A 16997-nucleotide genomic window follows, 5' to 3' on the forward strand; every position below is an offset into this window, starting at 1 on the left:
ACAAAGAAGTAGCAGCAATATTGACGTGTAGTAAGCAATATGAACATTGATGCAATGTATGGTATTTGCAATCTAGATACATAAATATAGTCAACAGATATGTAATATAATAAATAAATAAATACATAATAGATATCGATAATACATAAATTATCAGTATATGATAATAGTTGTTTAAGACATGTGTAAACAATGACAGGTCAGAATGTTTCACATCAGAAGGATAACAAGAGTGTCAAAATACTTAAAGGTCAGCATGAGATTTTCAGTTCTTTTCTACATGCACACTTGTCTTTGCAGGACAGTGGCTCGCTTGTATAAAAGTTCTGTTTTTAGAGGTGGTTGAGGCCGTGTGGAAGATCCCAGGGGGCAGCATGGTGTTAAGGAGTCTGACAGCTTGGGGGTAAAAACTATCCTGCAGCCTGGCAGATCTGGCTCTGATGCTGCAGTATCTTCTCTTGGATGGCAAAAGTGTGAAAAGTCCATGTGAAGGGTGTAAGGGGTGCTGCACAATGCTGCAGGCCTTGGGGACACTGCGTTTGTAAAATATGTCCTGTAGTGAAGGGAGAGGCACCCTTATAATGTTCTCTGCTGTCTTCACTATCCTTTGCAGGCACTTGCAGTCGGATATGTTGCAGTTGCCATACCAGACAGTGATGCAGCTGGTCAGAACACTCTCAATGGTGCCTCTGTAGAACATGGTGAGGATGGAAGGGGGAAGACTTGCTCGCATCAGCCGCCTCAGGAAGTGTAGTCTGCTGGGCTTTCTTGATTAGTGATGAGGTGTTATACATTCACGTAAGTTCCTCAGTTATGTGCACACAGAGGAACTTGGTACTCCTAACAGTCTCCACATCTAAACCGTTGATGCTGAGTGGGATGTGGCCAGGATGTGATTTTCTGAAGTCCACGATTATCTCTTTTGTCTTGTCGACATTGAGAGATAGATTGTTGTCTTCACACCATGCAGACAGCCATTCCACCTTATCTCTGTATGCTGTTTCATCATCCCTGCTTATCAGTTTTTCAATTTTCTTATTGTATAGAAGAGATATACCATTCACTTATTTTTTTAGAATAGTCTGATTTCTTGGTAAAGCTACAACATTTCGTCAATAGTGGCTTGTGGCTGAATGATTCTGTCACCTGTTGGTTCTTATCATAGGTGAATTTTACAAAGTCTAGGCTTAGAGAAATGAATACAGTGCACATAAACAAGAGTGAGTAAGATCAATAAGGTAACTGTGGTTGGAACATACCTGGGGACAGCGGGAAGTTTGGGAAAACATCAGCCATCCCATTTGTTCTGAGCTGGTGAAAGAATATACATTCTTGGGAAACCAAGAGCCACAGGGGATGCAGATTTCAGTACTCAAAATAACTGAATCAAGAAATCTATCTAACCACACCAGTAGATGCCTAGATGAGGCTGAACAATGTCCATCTCCTGACTGCACATCTAAACAAACTAAATAAATGTAACATTACTGTCTAGTAGGAAATTCCAACATGCTATGACAAAGCTTATCTAAACTCTATTTGTTGTTGTTATGACATACAATGATACAAAGGTTAAAATCCACCCATCCATCCATTATCCAATCTGCTATATCCTAACTACAGGGTCACGGGGGTCTGCTGGAGCCAATCCCAGCCAACACAGGGCGCAAGGCAGGAAAGAAACCCCGGGCAGGGTGCCAGCCCACCGCAGACAAAGGTTAAAATGACAGTAAGATATCACAGAAGACAGAGGTACTTCTCAAACATATAGAGCCTAGTTGCTGTGCTGGCCTACGTGTGTATGTGTGTTTTTCTGTCTCCACTGTCACAGCATTCATTAGCACGTGCAAAATATTTATTAAGCGTTAGCTATCTTTTGCTATTGAGCTCAAGAATGGATAACAGCAATTTTCATTTTTTATCTGCTCTCATCATCATCTTTTTTTAGTTTCTTTTGTTCTCTCCCTGAAACCCCAGCAACAGTTTAAGACACACAGACTGGAGAAATTGGGAGCAGGTATTTCAGAATGAAGACTTTCGGCTATAGCCTTTGCAACACAGGATTTCGCTGCTTTTCATACACACCTTTCAACGATGTGTATTTTTGTTTGAAAATCATGTCTGGCCCTATGAGACTAAGTCAACAATGCACTTTAAAAAAAATAAACAAAGGTGACTTCCATGTTTTATTTGAACTTGTTACACATTCTGCCTGTTCCCATTGGTAATAACTATCTTATCTGTATTTTAGTTTGAGATGGCTAACACACTTCCCTTTGTGTTTCTCCACACCAAAGTAATCCCAAGGAAGCTGAGCACTGTGTAAATACAAAAATAAAACTCACAAGGGATGAAGAAAGGTAGAAACTCAAAATATCAGAGCAAAACACATACAAACACATTTTAGTCATTGCCTAAAATCTATCCTGGGATTGGGGTGTCATTCTACTGGGCCATCAGATTAAAGCCTCATCTAACAACATCTGAAGTTCCCCAAGTCTCAACTGGTCTTTTAATAGGCTAGACATCCAAGACAGCTTCAGGATGATCTTTCCCTGGCTACTCCACTATACTGGGATATATCTACTTACCTGCTGACATGTGTCTAGGGGCATGCATCCTATTAAAGTATCTCAATGATTTACTGTAACTTCAGCTTTCCAAAACAAACAAGAGACTCAAAGTTTGAAATATAAAACTAGAATAATGTCAGCATAGGGTACATCCACAGTTCTTGAGGCTGATCCTCCAATTAGCTGTGAATCACCCAATCTCACTGAAAATCCTTGGGTACTGTTGGTTTGACTTTGTGTTGAATGAGCGGTTGCTCATGGAGTCCCGAATGAGGCACATTACCTGCATTGTGAGGGAGCATCAGTTACGTCACTACGGCCATGTGGAGTGTTTCCAAGAGGGTGATCCAGCAGCAGATAGAGGGTCATTTCTGAAGGGTGGGACTGGACCGTGTGTCTGCCTGGGGGGTTGCCAACTGGGATTCCGAGTTGTTTCGTCGTGCAATGGGGGCGGCAATGCACTGTACCAGTGCATGCTCCCCAACTTGACTTAACTTGATAGGGTACATCACACCATTCTAAAACATTTTAAATGGGCCACTCTCTACAACAGAGAGATCACATCACGAAATAAGATGAATCCTAGTTAACATAAATTCAGCTCAAATTGAATATCTGAATGCAATTATTAGTAACACATGGAACAATAACTAATTTGTCTTAGCTTTGATTTGCATATACTAGATATTATATTGTTGCCTTTTGATGAGTTTGCACAGAACTGTTCACATTTTGATCAGTATTTAAAAGCTTCACATAATATGGAAAAAATGTGTGCAGATGTCTACACACTCTTTATATCTTCTGATGTCTGAGAGAAATTAAAGAACAGGTTGCCTAACATAATTAAAATACATGCAATCGATTTTAAAAGATTAACTCTCTTGGGTAGAATATGCTTGAGGTAATTTATAGGGAATATCAAACCACTCTGCTACCTAAAAACCACTTCGGCATAAGAAGAATGGTAAAGATTTACATTTAATGTTATTTATTTAAACCTTTTATAGAGAAGTGCAAATATTAATTTGAATTTTAACTAACTATCTTGACCCCATACACATTGCACAGTTTTAGTTACAAATTCAAAAATGTGTGCTATTTATAAATATTCTGTAATTAAAAACAGAAACGTGTCATTCTTTGGTGGTCTTAGTAGCCCAAAGGGACTAAATTCTTTTAAATCAATAATGTTAGATAATGTGGCCTAATATTTTTAATTAAAGTACTTAACTTAAACACTGAGAAACGTGATCAGATCTCAGGGGTAATCTTTGATTACTCGGAAGATTAAAAATGCACAGGAATTTGAGAAATGCAAATAGCTTTTCTATCTAAAAAGGTAATTAAGAAGGCACAGATTGGACTTTTCCCTTAGGATCTCTAATGTAATAGGAACAAAAAGGGTAGTAGTGTTTCACTCAATATAGAAGGTGTGAAAGCTAGGCTTCTGTACAGTCATTAGTTATAAGTGAAATAAAAGTCAAACCTCAAAGACTGCTTCCATGCTAATGTGATTATTGCAATTTAAACAATTAATGGCATTGGGTATACATTTTTTAAAATCAAAACATATCTTCAAAGTATATGTAAAGAGTTTGGAATACCTAAGTAAATATATTTATGTATATATCAATCATGGTCTTTGTTAATAAGCAACAATATTATGTTTTTTAGATTAAGAAAAATTCAAAAGCCATTTTTCCAGTAAGTATTGGAAATCTGTGTATTTTTCTTCTGAGTAATATGTATTAAGCTTTTGATTTGAAAACCATATCAAAGGTGACTGACAGAAATTTTTTACCAGCCATTGAACTTATGCGTACTCTTAATTTATAAAAGATTTTATTTTTTGGTAAAAACAAGCATATAATTCATGCCATAACTTCCATGTCATATTCTGAAAAAGAGAGCTCTAGATGAGCAGATGTTTGTGAAAAATCTAAAATGTTTTCCCAGACAGCATCCTAAGTGTTCTCTTTATGCAATCAGGTAATTACTATTAACCTTTTTCATTGTCACTCCTAAAGTTAATACATTTCAAAAGGTAAATGCACTTTTGCATTGGGTTACCAATGAAACTTGAGTGCAACCAAAATTTTACCATATATCTGTCTACAGATAGATAGATAGATAGATAGATAGATAGATAGATAGATAGATAGATAGATAGATAGATAGATAGATACTTTATTAATCCCAAGGGGAAATTCACATACTCCAGCAGCAGCGTACTGATAAAAAACAATATTAAATTAAAGAATGATAAAAATGCAGGTAAAACAGACAATAACTTTGTATAATCTTAACGTTTACCCCCAAGGGTGGAATTGAGTCACATAGTGTGGGGGAGGAACAATCTCAGTGACAGCAGTCTGTTGCTGAAGCTGCTCCTCTGTCTGGAGATGATATTGTTCAGTGGATGCAGTGGATTTTCCATAATTGACAGGAGCCTGCTCAGTGCCCATCACTCTGCCATGGATGTCAAACTGTCCAGCTCCGTGCCTACAATAGAGCCTGCCTTCCTCACCAGTTTGTCCACGCATGAGGCGTCCCTCTTCTTTATGCTGCCTCCCCAGCACACCACCGTGTAGAAGAGGGTGCTTGCCACAACCGTCTGATAGAATATCTGCAGTATCTTATTGCGGATGTTGAAAAGACACCAGCCTTCTAAGGAAGTATAGTCGGCTCTGTCCTCTCTTGCACAGTATTGGCAGTCCAGTCCAATTTATCATCCAGCTGCACTCCCAGGTATTTATAGGTCTGCACCCTCTGCACACAGTCACCTCTGATGATCACGGGGTCCATGAAGGGGCCAGGTTCTCCTAAAATCCACCACCAGCTCCTTGGTTTTGCTGGTGTTCAGGTGTAGGTGGTTTGAGTCGCACCATTTAACAAAGTCCTTGATTAGGTCCCTATACTCCTCCTCCTGCCCACTCTTGATGCAGCCCACGATAGCAGTGTTGTCAGTGAATTTTTGCATGTGGCAGGACTCCGAGTTGTATTGGAAGTCCAAAGTATATATCAATTATCAATACACCCTATAACTACAGAATCATCTGAGAATTATTGCAAGTGACATGACCTTGTGTTATATTTGTAGTTGGAGTTGTACAGAGTAAAGAGAAATGGGGACAGGCCTTTTCCTTGTGGTGTTCCAGTGTTACTCACAGCTGTATCAGAAACACAGTCCTTGAGTCTCATAAACTGCTGTCTGTCCTACAGATGGTCCATTATCTGGGGCACCAAAGGCTCAACCTCCTGCATAACTCTGAGTTTACCCCTTAACACGGAAGGCTGGATGGTATTGAAAGCACTGGTGAAATCAAAAAAAGCAATCACAGTGCTACCAACTTTGTCCAGGTGAGAATAAACCTTGTGGAGAAGATAGATAATTGCTTTCTCCACTCCAATCTTGATTAAATAGGAAACTGCAGTAGGTCTATGTGGTCTACCACAAGAGGACTCATATAGTATAGAATAGTCTAGAACCATTCTCTCAAAAGTCTTCATGATGTGAGAAATACTGTAAGTGCTACTGCTCTGAAGTCATTAGGTGAAGAAGCACACAACAATGCAGGATGTTTTCCACAGCTGCAGCACTTTAAAGTGAAATTAAAAGTCATATGATGATTTAAAGTTTAATATAAGCCACATCATATAATCATATAATTATTATATATTCACGTAATTTCAGAATAAAATTTATCAAAATACAAAAAATAACAAGATTTTAGCTACGTTTTTGCTATTTCTGAAACCATAAGGCATTTCTGTTAAGCTTCAAGACTGCTGCTAGTTGAGTAGAAAAGTGTGCTGGATAAAGTTCCTGCACCAGTTGCTGTTGCTTTGGCCAAATGACAGTAGGCAAAACACAATAAAAATGTCAATTTTCTCAATAATTCACTCACAAATTTAAACTGAAAAGAGCAAATAAATAGTATTTCTTTAATAGGGATACTAGTTGAAATATGAATTTGCTTTTGGGGGATTCAACTAGGAGCATTTCTTTTTTACAGTACTGTGGTGTTTATTTTGTATTCATGAGGAAACAGTTGTTACAACTGCTGGTTGCATTCCATAAAAATCAAAACAGAGGAAATGTAATGCAATCTAAGGCACAAACACTAAAAGTCAGGACATATTCTATCATAGTTCAAGGGAGACCAATACATTCAAAGTTGCTAACAAAACCAAAACATTAAGATGAGTTCAAAAACTTGCCAATTATTTTATACTGAAGTTCAGATGCAACTTCATATTTTTAGACATTCAAGTGTCATATTGTCCATACAAGACGATCCTAGCAATAAATACTGTATAAATGGCAGTGCTTATGAAAAGCAAACATACAAAATGCCAGAAATTGTGTTTCACCAAAGTAATGACAACCATATAAAGTTCTAATATAATTCTCTTTAAGCCTTCATTTTATCTTACTCCTAACGCTAAGGTTTTTTTTTTAGCATTGCTTTATATTTCCTGGCACACAAGAGAGGAGAAACCATAAAAACCAAAAGGTAACACAAATTCTTTATAAATGAAAAAACTGATTATTCAATAAAAAGAATAACAAAAGAGTGTTCAAAAGAGCAAAAAGGAGTTGCCCTTTTAGACAATCCTTCTTCTTCTTCTTCTTTTGGTTGCTCCTGTTAGGGGTTGCCACAGCAGATCATCTTCTTCCATATCGTCCTGTCCTCTATATCTTGCTCTGTTACACCCATCACCTGCATATACACTCTCACCACATCCATAAAACTTTGCTTAGGCCTACCTCTTTTCCTCTTACCTGGCAGCTCTATCTTTAACATCCTAAAATGAACAAATCACAACACACATTTCAAATTACTGCAATCCAAAACTAGAGCAGAAAGTAGGCAAAAACCAGAATATCCAAACTAAAGAGTTACAATACTTGTAAACTCCAAATTACTTTAATGAAAATGCTGCTAAGCCCTCTTCACGGGTAAAACATATAGCCATGAAGAAGGTCTAGGCTACAGTGACATCAAGATGGCACCCACTTGTGGTGTGTCACCCTCAAATACACAGAATAGGGGTACATTTAAAAGATACTTTAAAAAATAATTGAAAAACAACATTGAAAAAACAAACAAGTACAATCCAGTGAGAAAATCCTGGCTGTAACACAACCGTTTTTGTTCTGATTACAGCAACACAAAATGGTGAAAGGTGTATGCAGTTCACAAAATACATAAAATGGCCTTAACAATCTGCCCAAAATAGGCCTCACCCAATGCAGCCGGACCCCAGGCTTTCAGGCTTGACCATATCCAAAATGGGGTACTAGCACTGACAGTTCAAAAAGGCTCTTAAATATTTTAAATACACAAAAATTCCCTTCAAGGGAGAGGCAACTACAAAACCTCTGCCTTAAAAGGACAAAGGCCAGCACAGAATCTTTATAAATGAATAATGTATTTACAAAAATCAAAAAATAGAACAAAAATGCAAAAAAGCCAAAGAAGGGCAAAATCATTTGCTTATAAAGCAAACCAAAGCAAACAAATCCTACCTCACAAACCAACCAGTAGGAAAAATTCAGTAACCAGAAAACAAAACAAACTCTATATGATATTTTAACGGAACTCTTCAGACCTCAATGAACGTTTGAGGGAACTCCTCTCCCCCACCTAAAACTAAAGTTGGACGGCAATCCCTCAATAGTGATGTCATGGTGGGCCCCGCCTCTTGGGCGTCAACCCATAAAACACAAGGAACATAAGTAAACAGTGTAAATGAACAATACATAATTACTAAATAATAAATAAGCACACATCAGTTTTAACACAAGTTACATAATAACAAAAGTTACATGGAAAATAATAGAAAAAACAATATAAATGAAAATAAACATAGCCCAGGGAACAATCCCTGGCTGTGACATATTAATATTCATAAATAACAAAAAGGAAACAACATGACTGCATTAACATATGCATTCTTCATAGAAATTTATAATGCTGATAAGGGCTTTTAGATCTTTTGCTTCAAAAGTACAACCAGGCTGAACATCAGGGTGGGTTAGTAGTTTGATTCCTTCTCTTACTGGACAAGGAATATCTCTCCACTAAGCAAAAAGAAAAACAATTTTAATATACTCAGCAACAAAATATATTCCCTGATTTCAGTTTAGATATGGCACATTAAAGTGGTTCTTTAAATAGAATTAAAAGGAGACAGGAAAATACTGATATTTGGAATAAATTATTAAACATTACCCAAATGAAAATTGCTTTCAAGGATAAAATACATTTTTCACAACTCTTGAAGAGGCTGAGACATTTTTTTGAAAAGTCATATTTTTATCATCAAGGCTTCCACAGAAGTGCAAATTCTGTTATATATTGCTACTAAATAACCAGTGATGCAGTTCTGAATTTCAGTCATTGGTGCGATTTATCCACAAGTCAATTTTTCTTCTCATGTGCAGATTTTTTTTATTTGGATTTTTTGTCTTTTCTCACTTTTTAATTCTGTTTTGTTGAACTATGAAATTGAATTGAGTGTATGTGTTATTACAATATAGTGCTGTAAAGTTATATTTATTACCTCAGATTCCTAGTCGTATTCTTTTTTTTGTGATAAAATGCTGATCTGGACACCTTGATTTTTCAATTATCTATTTAAAATGTAGTACTAGGGTGTTGTACCGTGTTAGCCATTATGAATGTAGAGAAAAGCCAAGCAAAATGACACCTTTTTTGCCTGAAGAAGGGGCCTGAGTTGCCTCGAAAGCTTGCATATTGTAATCTTTCTAGTTAGCCAATAAAAGGTGTCATTTTGCTTGGCTTTTCTCTATTTAAAATGTTATATTTTTCACATTTTCAAACAAAAGACACCTGATATAACCCTATCAAACATTTTCTGACTTCACACTAATACCTTCCTCAGGTAAATAATGGCATGTTGAGAGTTTCACTGAATTATATGTTAAATCATAAATATAATCGCAATGATTGTATTAATAATACAACTGTTTCTGTATTTTTACTGTATATGGATCTGTTATGGATTAACCTTTAAATAGAAAGTTATTATAGCTTTAATATTCATGCAGTCATTGGTAGATTCCTGTATTATTTTGGTGGAAGTGTTTATTTGTTTATTTTTAACATTGCCACAGCAGCTATCAAAGCCTGCGTAAAAGGTATTAAGTCCAGAACTGAGTGAAAATGTAGATGAGATTGAAGTTATTTTTACCTTGCAGTCTGTAAGGTGAATAATGTTTTACTGTGTACTCCAAAAGCATCTCTAGTGACTGCCATAGTTTGCACAAACTATTACAACTTCCATACTTGATCTCTAGTCTACTCCTGCACATGTATTCAGCCACATTAATTGCTTTTCTGAGTTTGCATATGCATTTCTTGTATATTTCCATATCACCTTTTTTCAAAAGGATTGCCAGTCTTCACTGAATTTTGGGTAGTTTATTATTCAACAATGGTATGTTAGTTAGCTGGCAGAGGACATTAGTTGACACTGTGTTCTGCTTTTGACTGGATGCTTCCCTTTCATCTCTATTTTCTGTCTATTTTCTGATTTTTCTTAAGTGAATTATGCCTTTTTGGAGTATAATCGATGGCAGCAGTTCTGCATTCAATAGGCAAATTCTTAATTTACCATCAGAAATTTGGGGGGGTGTTTACAAGTTTATTTTAATCGTGTGTTGAGAATAGGCATATACCAGTAAACCCCCGATTCTCGAAACAATCGCAAATCCAAGAATGGCTCCAAGAATCACTTTCTGTTCCCTCCAATCTTTGGAGGGATGAAAAATCATGGAGGGTGGGTGTGTCCGGAGAAAGTTTTCATTTAATTAAATAAATATATTTGTACTAAAGTTGTTTCTTTTTGGAGCCATAACTCCTTTGGTTCTGGTGTTTCAGAAGGGCGTTGTAGGTGCCTTCGTTCATTGTTTTTATCCATGCGGTCTCGTTTTTGTTTTTCTATGGCTGTGTCGTTAGCTAGAAGTCGTTTGCTGATGGCGGCGGATTCGCGTGCTGAAGTGACCATGGCTTCAGATCTGGGCTTGGAGATCTACATTACTAAACGAAGGTTGTATATGTGGTGGTGTGTATGTTCACGTTCAGGCCGCGGTTGTATTGTGCATGGCTTGCTTCTGGCCTCTGGCATCCGTGGATATATACAACATGGCATGCACGCTTTACCTCAAGTTTAGTTTACAGGTTGTGTTGTGTTGTTTGGGCGCCAGCTGGGTTTGACTCTCGGGCGCTGTGTGCATGCGCTTTCGGCGCGGCTTGCTGGGGCGCTGAGGCGCTGTGCGCGTGCGCTTTCGGCGTCTGGCATCTGTGCATATATATAACCTTCATTTAGTAATATAGATAATGCCATTGTTGCCATGCACATTTAAGTGAATGCAACTGAACTGTTTATTTTATGTATTTAAATGTAGTTACATGGCTTGTAACCAGGTTACAATTTACCTTCTGTTCAGTAATTCCTTCGGACTTCACCCAGATATGACTGCCAATGCAGCCTTCCTGCTGGCTACCTGTATTGGAAAAAAAAAAATTAATTTTATAAGAAGGCAGTCATGAGCCCAGATGACAGTACAGAACATTTCTTTATTTACACAGATCATGCATAAAAGTCCCAGTCCATTGAGTGACCAATTAATCATACAAGTCATTTATTTTTATACTTTTCTACTACCATTACCTTATCTAATACATCATGTCATCTGACTCTTAATATGCGTAGCTTTATTATTTCATCCAATCATCTAGTGACACCAGTATTTTCTGACTCCTTTTGACTCGCCCATTTACCTGAATGCTTAAATAGGGGTGATCTGCGGATTCTTTTATTAAGCTTGGCACCGCTTCATAGGAGGCCTGTTTGGGCTTTCATGTGGTATAACGGGTCTGTGGCTCAGAAAGAACTGCTGTTTGAATAACTAATCGATTGGCTGGCTCATTCTCCGTGGACATGCTCACGCAGTTACAGGGAGTTAGTAGAGTAAATGGGGAAAAACACATCTGCACATGAAGGTGGGGTCTTTCTCAATTGCTTCTTCAGCTTCCTGCAGAATCTTATAAGAATACGGAATCGTACAAGAATAAGCCGGCACAAGATGAGGAAAGAAAAGAATGAACAAAAGAAAAGGAAAAGGGCACAGAGGTTAAAGAACGGAAGAAGAAAGCATGGACCCAAACTAATATAATAATAATAATACATTTTATGTATATAGTGCCTTTCCCATGCTCAAGGCACTTCACAGAGTTTAAGAAAGAACAGCAGGGTATACCTTATATAGCATTGTACTAAACCAGATAAATAAATAAAGAAGAGTAAGATAGTAAATTCAGAGAAAAGCCTAACAGACAACATAATTGATGGTCTAGCACACATACACAGGTTACATGAGCAACTTGACATAAAAGTAAACTGAGAGAAGGGTAATAAAGTCAAGCAGAGATAAAAGCCTTCCTGAACAGATGAGTTTTGAGTTGTTTTTTAAAAGAATGCATGGTGTCAGCTGACCTGATTAATTTTGGTAGGTCATTCCAGAGTCTGGGCACTATACAGCTGAAGGCCCTGCCACCCATGGAGTGTAGATTAGTGTGGGGCACAACAAGATTGCCAGAATCAGAGGACCTTAGTGGGTGGACAGGCACATAGTGATGGAGAAGGTCTCTGATGTAGTTTGGCGCATGGTTGTTTAAGGCTTTGTAGGTTGTTAGTAGAATTTTATATTCAATTCTGTAAAACACAGGGAGCCAGTGAAGGAGGAGCAGGATGGGTGTTATGTGCTCGCTGCTGCTGGTCTATGTAAGGACTCTTGCAGCTGAGTTTTGAATAAGATGGAGCTGTGATATAAGATTAGAAGGGGCACCTGCCAGTAGGGAATTACAATAATCAATGTGGGATGTGATAAAAACATGGACAAGTTTTTTAGTGTTAGAAAAGGAGAGGAAGGAGCAACCATGTGATATGTTACAAAGGTGAAAGTAAGAATGTTTCTTAATGTGATTTATGTGGGCGGAATAAGAAAGGGATGAATTAAAAATGACACCAAGATTCTTTGAAGAGAGGCAGGTCTGATGATATCACTGCCAAGATAGACTGGGAAGGAGCTCATTTTATTAAGATGCACTTTAGTCCCAATTTGCAGGAGTTCAGTTTTGTTGCAATTTAATTTTAAAGAGTTCTGTTCCATCCAGGTTTTAATTTCACTGAGGCAAGTTGTGAGCTGAGAAAGCTCTGATGACGTTCCACTTTTAACATTGAAATAGAGTTGAGTATATAAATGAGTTGCATAAAAATGATAACCCTGTCCAAAGCTAGGAATAATATGGCCAAGGGGAAGCATATAAATACAGAAAAGCAGAGGACTGAGGACAGAGCCCTGTGGAACTCCTTGTATGACTGGCGCTGAGCTGGACCTGCTGTTGCCAAGACTAACAAACTCTTGCCTATCAGTCAGATAGGACTTGAACCACTGCAGGGCAGTGTCAGAGATTCCCAGCATGTTTTCCATTCTGGACAGTAGAATGTCATGTCTGACAGTGTCAATTGCTACACTGAGGTCTAACAGAATTAATATGCAGGTTTGTCTAGAGTCGGCTGCCATAAGCAAATCATTGGTTACCCGTAGCAGAGCAGTTTCACACCTGTGCTGTGCTCTGAAACTAGACTGACAGGGTTCCATCAAATTATTAGAAGTTAAGTAGTTAGTGAGTTGGGAAGCTACAACACACTCAAGAACTTTTGACAGAAAAGGTAAGTGGGAAATAGGCTGAAGATTGTCAGCATCAAGACCAGACTTTTTTAACATTGGGGTTACAGAAGCGATTTTAAAAGTGAGCGGCACAAAACCATTGTCAAGGGATGAGTTTATTATTGTTGTAATAGTCGGGATTATGGCATGAAGGCAGGATTTAAGTAGTGTGGTGGGGATGGGGTCCAGTACACAAGTAGTCAGCCTCATCTTACAAAGCAGGTTATTAACAAAAGCAGATGTGACTGGTGAGAACTTAGAGAAGGAGCTGCATGGAGTGGGAAAACAGGGAAAGATATAAACACATGATGTATTTATGTTAGTTGAATTATTTAGATCTTTAGTTTTGTTATGGAAAAAGTGGAGGAATTCCTCACAGACTTCAGTAGAAGAGGTAGTTGGGCCAGATGCGGGTTGGAGTAGTTTATTAACTACAGAGAACAAAACCCTTGGGTTATCATGGCCACTTTCTATTATTCTGCGATAATGGGTGTTCTTGGGAGCAGTTAGTGCTTCTCTGTAAGCTCTTTGGTGGTCAGAGAAAGCCTGGATGTGCACAGTGAGGCCAGACTTACGTGACATTCTCTCAAGGCGTCAGACAGCTGCTTTCATAGATCACAATTTTGAATTAAACCAAGGAGCTGAACGCTTAAAGGAAACCTCCTTATGTTTTAAAGGAGCTGTTTATCTAATGCTGAATGAAGGGCTGTGTTATAGTGGTCAACAAGACTATCTAGTGTTGATGGAATAGGTGAAGACAGTAAAAGATCAGAAATGGATCCAGAAAGGATAGCGGGACGGATATTTTTAAGGTTTTTGAAAGAAATTTGTCATTTACAGGTAAGAGGAGGGAGAGGTAATGAGACAGTGAAAGTACGGCTTTATGGTCAGAGAGTCCCAAAGCAGTGCTGTAAGTGTTGGCAACAGATAGTCCAGATGTACAGATCAGATCCAATATATGACCACCAGAGTGGGTAGGAAAATCAACATGTTGTGTCAAGTCAAAACAGTCCAGGAATTCATTTCTCAGTTTAGATGTGGGGATGTCAATATGGATGTTGAAATCAGCAAGAAGAATGACACTCTGGGAAAAGGAACTTATGTGGGTTAATAGTTCAGTCAGATCAGATATGAAGGATGCATTGTATCCTAGGAGGACGATAAAGAACAATGAGTAAGACAGGTTATTAGTTTAAGAACCAGACACTCAAAAGACAATGGACAGTCAATTGGGATTCTTTTGATGTTTAACTCCACTCTGACAATTACTGCAAGTCCTCCGCCTTGTCTTGAGCTACGTTTCCAGCCTTCACCTAGGAAAAAAACAGAACATTGTTTGAAGCAACAGGAGTTTTTTTGACCTCTTCCTGGGGTTGTCTCTGTATTTCCAGCCCTGTCATCATTAGGATGAGCAGCAAACCATGACACTAAATGTATACTAATTTGCCCCAACTAATTAAATATTTTTACTTCAATAAACTACTGATTAGACCTCAATAAAGCAAAAAATAAAACAATAAAAAGCAGTCCTTCTGTTGCAACAAAACACAAAACTAATTTCTTCCTATAGTTTAACACTCAATTACAATCCCGTTTGGCATTGCACTCTTCTTTCTTTCTGCCACATTTATTTTTGCCTCAAACATGTTCCAGATGCACTTTAATAACAAAATGAACAGTAAAACATTTAAAAGATTTTTTCTTAGCGAGCATCATTTTATATTATATGATAAAGAGACAGTGACACAGTTAAACTGGATTGTTCCTCTATGTTGTCAATAAACTGACAGTACAGCCACATGACCCTAGTGTCTCTGTTATGCAGTTAAAGGCAATTAAACCAAAGAGCACAAATTCTCAGTTTTTTAATTGCATTTTAAAGATTCACTACAGTACATATGTAGAACAAATCACCTGATCACATATTTTAATTTTTTTAAAATCAATTTTAATTTTATTTATGTTTTGAAAGCATTGCACCACCTCCTAGTTAAGGTAAGTGTATTATTTATGAAAAGAACTTGCAGAATGATTTTCCAATTTTGTAATTATGAATTAAACATGCCTATGGTGTAAAGGTTCCCATATTTCATAGTTCATCTATACTGCTGCTGTAAGTTGAAAACTAAAACTTTGACTTTAAAAGGGCCTTTTCACAGTACTCTTTCCTGGTATTTAATTATTATTTATTTCAGTAAAAATTAAAATAGAAATAAATCTCCATTCACTTATTTTCATAACATTTAGCAACTTTGACAATCAAAATGTCCGAGTACAAAGCATGAGTAAGTTGTATCTCTAGGTAGATTAATACTTGTACAGTTACATTTATTTACTTAGAAGAATGTGAATTTCTGTCTAGTTGATAATGGTTCACAGAAGTGTGACTAGCACTTCACTTGCAATGATCATTTTTGTAACCTTGTCCTGTAAAACTTGTTCCCAAACAGTCCTCCAATACTGTTTACTTCATTATGCTGACATGTTTTGTAAGTTGGTTTGGTAAGTAAGTTACATCTAAGTAAATTAATGTAAAACATAAACTAGAAAGGATACCTTGCAAACTGTGAAGTTAGAATTTTCCATTCCATCATAGCAAAAAATGGCCAACATGGAAGCTCCCATTAAAAAAAGACAGAATTCACAAAAGCTAATAATAAAATAAATAATAAATCCTAAATCAGGTGAAAGTGAAACTGAATTCTGCACATTTCAAAACTGTAAAAATGATCTGCTACGATTTTCCTTGATTCCTGTTACTAAAACAGCAGTTTTTCTTAACCAGTATGATGCTTTCTAAGGTGCAGAATCTATTTCTACTGTTATTTTTTACTCTTATTTTCAAATAGTGGAAATTATTTTATTTTTCGCAGCAATAACATTTTTTTTACGGATGCTAAAATTTATAATCATTTGTTTATCGTTCCTATTGCATTACTAGGTAAGGTCAACTGTAAGTGTGCAGTATATGACAGCATGACAAAGCTTCATGCAGTTCATGGTTATCCAAGATTGTGGATTTCCAAAACAATTCTCCTGTGCTTTCTTTTGGTTGACTTCCTGGCTTTAGACTATTTTTCTGACTCTACTTGATGACCAAGTAGAATTTTGTTCTAGCTTTTGCATTTTAATTCTTTAATTTTCTGGTTACGAATATTATCTGCCTATTTACTCTGTTTTATCTCCTGATTACTTTCTTTTCTAGGAATTTGCCAATACCCTTTCTCTGGTAGAACATCAAGTTGTAAAGAAAAATGTACTAAGCCCATAAAAATTTTACAAAGTTGTAAGCATCAAAACTCCTTCAGCTGAGACAAGAAAGTAAATGTCTGAAGAATGGATGCAAAATCTATTTTAAGTGTTTGTTAGGAGATTAATGAACTAAACGAAGTCCATGGCACAACATGGTGTCATTTCTTTCTTCAATAATGTGAATTCTCATGAGTCAATTGTGAAAAGGTCTTACCAGTATTGAATCGATCAGGAGATGCCCTCCACATTTTAGGATAGTTTTTCATTTAAAGAAATGTATCCAATCTGACTTAGTTTGATACATGTACATACATAAACCCATCAGTTATACACATAAAGTGATTAAGCTCAAATATCATGATACATTGATACATAACACTGATTATTATTCACCTCTGTGTTCA

At 37.1% G+C, this 16997-nt stretch overlaps 1 protein-coding gene across 1 annotated transcript in view; it reads left to right on the forward strand.

Annotated features, from left to right (window-relative positions):
• Window positions 1–16997, forward strand: part of znf385d (zinc finger protein 385D) — a 320341-nt gene that overhangs the window by 278306 nt on the left and 25038 nt on the right. The gene's annotated exons all lie outside the window — the stretch shown is intronic.

Source organism: Erpetoichthys calabaricus, chromosome 13 (assembly GCF_900747795.2).
Source record: "Erpetoichthys calabaricus chromosome 13, fErpCal1.3, whole genome shotgun sequence".
Classification (NCBI taxonomy): Eukaryota; Metazoa; Chordata; class Cladistia; order Polypteriformes; family Polypteridae; genus Erpetoichthys; species Erpetoichthys calabaricus.